General features: G+C 47.3%; 1 protein-coding gene across 1 annotated transcript in view; it reads left to right on the forward strand.

Moving 5' to 3' along the window:
- The first annotated feature begins 583 nt into the window (after positions 1–583).
- LOC104531085 (aldehyde dehydrogenase family 1 member A3) overlaps positions 584–5,127 on the forward strand; it is a 30,901-nt gene continuing 26,357 nt past the window's right edge. The window contains exon 1 of the mRNA XM_010175868.1: positions 584–685. The gene's annotated coding sequence lies outside the window, so the exon portion shown is untranslated. The remainder of the gene's footprint in view (positions 686–5,127) is intronic.

Genomic DNA, 5,127 nt, shown 5'->3' on the forward strand with positions numbered 1-5,127 from the left:
TCATAGACAACTCCAAGTGACGTGGGAGGCTTGATCTAGACTGTGACAAGGCATGGTGGGGTAGAACTGAGCCAGTATTTACCCTCCTCTGGACAGTGCTTTGGAGGAGGACGAGTGGTGGAAGTAGCCCAGGGCAGGATACAAACAACCACCACATATTGAACGCTGACATTTCATTCGGAGCTTGTAACAAGGGGCTCCTTTTGCCTCAACCATACGAGTTGTTGGTGTCTTGGTGTCTGCTTGCTGTTCCCATGGAGATGTATTTCAAAAACTGTCTGTTTCTCATTGCCAAATGATGGTGTTATACTGTGTGGGCCCCATCCTCTGTCTGCCTCTTGCTCAAAACTAACTGGGTGTGCGGAGGCTGTTTGATCTGTTCTCTGGCTCAGGTTCTGGTTGGGATAAATGTTGTATGTATCACAGTCTCCCTGGGAGAGAGACTGAACCTGCTTGACTCTGCCATCAGTGGACACTCAAGACCCTTGGGACCTTTCAGGAGTACTTGTGTCTTTTTACATTGTCTTTATTAGGTTTTTCCTTTCTCCTCCCTATTCTACTCCCCTTGTTTTCTCTTCAGATATTTATTAACAATGAATGGCATGAGTCTACAAGTGGAAAGAAGTTCCCCACGTACAACCCTTCAACACTGGAGAAAATTTGTGACATTGAGGAAGGAGACAAGGTAAGTGTTGTTGGAAAGTCAGTACAAAAGAGTTTCCAAGAGACTCCCTTTTGTAGGGAAGCACACAGAGGAAAAACTGGCTTTTAACAACAACATACATCTGGCCAGTCTGTGAGCTGGAGGTCTGGGACATTAGATGTTGCTACTCAAGGATTACATAGGCTGGGTGGGATCAATCCTGTCCAATTCACCAGAGTCATGTTCCCTGGTAGCATCTTCCTGTCGAGCACTGTCAGAGGAATGAAGCTCAGCATCCTTCTCATGTTATAGACTGGAAGGAAACAGCCAGTCTGAGGAAATAGCAGTGGTGGTGTATGCACATCCCTGACAGAACCTGGGCCTCGTGTTGGGAGTGGTTTATACACAAGCTGCGTGGCAGCCCGTTGGAGACACTGAACTGAAACTTGCCCTTTTTTTGAACACAATCAACAAATAACCTGAGTGCTTGGAGGGATTTAAGGTCAGTCATGCAAACACTGCCCACTTGCTGTTAGAGATGTGATACACACATGCTGCTTTTCCCACTGGTGTCATGGGTTCTGGGCTCCTGCACAAATGTGGCAACTCTCAGTTAAAACCAAACCAGTACCTCTTAAGAACTTTAGTAGTCCCTGGCCCTGGTCTGCTGTAGATTAGCCTGGGACATAACTGCTTGGGTTTGGTAACAGTCTGAGGTGAGGAATAATCAGATGTGACACTTTTTGTCCAAAACAGCTCATCCCATATGGGCCAACTGGCCTGATCTATGGGAAAGAGCTGGCCCAAGACTTTGCAGTATGTCATGGGAAGGTGATTCACAGTTTCTCTGCTGTACCAGGGCTTTGCCTGCTCGTTGCTATGTGCAGTAAGTGACAGGCAGTGTGGGTATTTCTGCCTCTATAGTACCTCTATAGTAGTACCTTGGTATCTGAGCTTGTCTTTCACTTTTGAGGCCTGGTTTCCAGCCAGGTAGCTGCCTTGGGGATCCTTTCCTAGTAGGAGTGATACTGGTTGAACAGGGGCAATGTATTTTCTGGTACTAAACTGTGTAGACTCTCCTGGAGAGAGGGGCAAACTTGCTTGGCAGTACAAGCCTCCAGCATGTGTGCAAATAGTGTGTAAGGTAATAAACCTTTTTGGATGGCACTAAAGCAGTCTGAGACCTATTGCCATGGGGGATCTGTGCATCCATGGGGCAATTGCAGATTAAGGTAGAAACAAACAGTATGTGTAATTTCTTTATACTAACTGGGTTGGACACCACTGTGTTTAATTGTACTGGTGTGTAAACAGTGAAGTTGAAGCTCACTCTGATGCAACTGTATTTTACTAAGCAGAAACCATGACGTTGTTATTGTTCCCTGAGCTAAGTGTCTCCTCAAGCAGTTACAGAGCATCACATGAGTATTTTGAGTCTGCTTCTTAATGACTTGGTTAAAAGAAAATTGTTTTGCAGAACTAAAAGGCCAGTTTTGCAGCTTACCTCCTTGAGACTTGTCCCTGCCCGAGTTCAAGGATAACTTTCAGCCTCTAGCTTGCAGGAGAGTCACTGTAAACCTTTCCTTGGGGCCAGTCAGTGGAGCCCTCTGCCCGTGGATACTCAGCACAGGAGGCTGACTCCTTGGTGCATAGAATAGTTGCAGGCAAGAATGTAAGTTGGCTGCACCTCGGGTGCTGAAAGCCTCTTCCAGCCCTTTATATCACACTCTAAAAATAAATAAATAAATAAAATGCTCTAAGTAGGTTTTTGTGAGTGACTGAGTAGGGTTAGACCTGGATCTGGATTAGTTAGAAAGCTCAGAGTCATGGGAGAATCACAGAATCCCAGACTGGTTTGGATTGGAAGGGACCTTAAAGCTCATCCAGTCCCAACCCCCCTGCCAGCAGCAGGGACACCTTCCACTAGACCCGGTTGCTCAAAGCCTCATCCAGCCTGGCCTTCAACACTTCCAGGGAGGAGCAGCCACAGCTTCTCTGAGCAACCTGTTCCAGTGTCTGACCACCCTCACAGTGAAGAACTTCTTCGTAATATCCAATCTAAACCTCCCCTCTTCCAGTTTAAACCCATTTCCCCTTGTTTTGTCATTAACTGCCCTTATGAAAAGTCCCTCCCCAGCTTTCTTGTAGGCCCCCTTCAGGTATTGGAAGGCCGTTATAAGATCTCCCCAGAGCCTTTTCTTTTCCAGGCTGAACAGCCCCAACTCTCTCAGCCTGTCCTCACAGGAGAGGTGGGAGGAGCATCCTAAATAGCTCTTTGGCTGCTGATAACACTTGACCATGTCACACTGGCCTCTGGCAAACCAAGTTCCTGAGAGTTCCTTTGCCCTGGTTGGCCACCTTCTCCTAGGTCTGTTGGAGTTACTACAGCAAATGGTGAGTTGTTTGGTGGTGCTTCTCAGTTCCTCATCACCACATGCCACCATACTTGGTTGTGCTGGTCAGTACCACTGTGGGGTGGCAGTTCCTGGTACTGGCTCTGGTTTCAGCTGTGCTGTGCCAGGGCTGGCTCTGCCTTCACAGCAGGCTGGGAGCAGGACTCTGCTTCTCTAGCCCTCAACAGAAACCTGCTCCTCCCTGGCCATGCAGAGTGTGTTTTACTTTGCCTGCACGTGAGGGGTGGGAATTTGGCAGCTGATATCTCAGCGATGACAACTTAGTCTGGGTGCTGTAACTTGGCCAATGTTTTATGAGGCTCAGAGCAAAGGTTTTGTTGTTTGTTCTTTAGTTTCAGAATTTAAGACAGAATTCACCTTGATGGTATAGTTGGGGGATAAAGGAAACTCTCGTGTGGGAAAAGAAGCACTGACAATAAAATGGCAAACGCTTCCACTGGATGCTTGGAGGCTCTTGGTCTCACAGAAAATGGTTTGGTGTCCACATGTTTGCCAGGCTGATAGTGGAGAAGGAATAACTTTCTTCATTAGACTTCTGACCCCAGTGAATAGTGCAGCCCCAAAACTTCTACCCTGTCTTGGTGTTACCATGTGAAGGCAAAAATACTTACACCATTGTCACTTCTCTGGTGGTGTCAATAGCACTTGAAGAAGGCTTTTTTTTCTTCTAGCAGCTTGCTAACATCCATCAGGAGCAGGGAAAAGGTGCTTCTTCCTCAACTGGCTGCCATAGAGCATGGGCAGCAGGTCCACAGCTGTGACTGTTGAGCAGACTTGGTGCTGTGGAGTGTCTGTCACGATCATTTCCAAGCAGTTCACTCTCCCATGTGAATCTTTGAAGGGTGGTAAGAGAGTTTTGTTCAGTCACCTTGTCCCCTTCAGATTGCAGTGGCAGGCCGAGGTAAGAGGCTGCAGGAATATTACTCTCTACAGCACACTTGCCCTCAATAATGGTCTTGGACACTTTGAGCTGTTAAGATGCTCTTTGTAGCTGTTTTGAACTTTGGTTCAAAAAATTAGAGCAATGCGATGTGTTTGCAGGGGAGCAGGTCAGTTCTGAACCTCTTATGATTGAGGAACTGTGCTGTGCTCCTGCCTTTCCAAAGAGATGTGCAGTGGAGGCTTTTCAAAGTTGGCAAATGAAGTCAAGAAAGATGGTCTGCACTGAGTGTGCTCCATCCTTGACATGTCTCCTTACTGGCCAAACCCAAGCAGAGGAAGGGTTTTGTTTTGGGTTTTTTTCAGGTGTTTTCCCTACTCACAGAGGCAGTGGGGTAATGGTCTCCACTGTGCCCTGCTGCTGAGGCAGGAGAGAAGAAAAAGGGGGAGGATAGAAATGGAGCACGGATGAGCAGGACTTGAGGTAGAGGAAAGAAGGTGGAGGAGGTAGCTCAGAACAAAGAACGGTGTGAGTTTGTTCAGGGAAGATGGTATGTGGTTGTGTAACTGGGGGGTGTATCACAACGCAAACATCCAGGGTGGGTATGAAGCTTTGCAGACATTTCCCAACGCTGCAGCGCTTGACTTTGCAATGTTAATATTCTCTTACCGAAGCTTTTTATGTAATAGTCAGTAAATCTGTAGAGATCAGAACTGAGCACCAGGATGCCTGGACCTCCTCCTCCTCCTCCTTGTGGTTTTGTGTACCACAGTGTGTCCCTGGCACCTTGACAGTTATGAGTCTCTTTGTCACGCATTGTGCCTACCTATTGCAACATGCCTGCAATGAACATGCCATTCAGACTCCCCTAATGCCTAGTCATAACAGGATGGATTAAGAATGGCATTTCAGGCTTCCTGAAGAATTTCCTTGTTTTTGCTGCTCTCTCAGGCCTATTGAGGCTGTGCAGGCTCAGAAGGTCTCCCTTGGTGGTGCTATCCCCGAGGGTGTTTTGGAAAAGCCTTTTTGCTTGTGTGATAGTGACTGCAGTCTCCAAGCCACTATGTGTACCCAGCATGTCTTGGAAAAGAGACAAGAATGGAGACAAATAGAATCACAGAATGGTTTGGGTTGGAAGGGACCTTAAAGCTCATCCAGTTCCAACCCCCCTGCCATCAGCAGGGAAACCT

This window comes from Antrostomus carolinensis, unplaced genomic scaffold (assembly GCF_000700745.2).
Source record: "Antrostomus carolinensis isolate BGI_N321 unplaced genomic scaffold, ASM70074v2 scaffold17489, whole genome shotgun sequence".
NCBI lineage: Eukaryota > Metazoa > Chordata > Aves > Caprimulgiformes > Caprimulgidae > Antrostomus > Antrostomus carolinensis.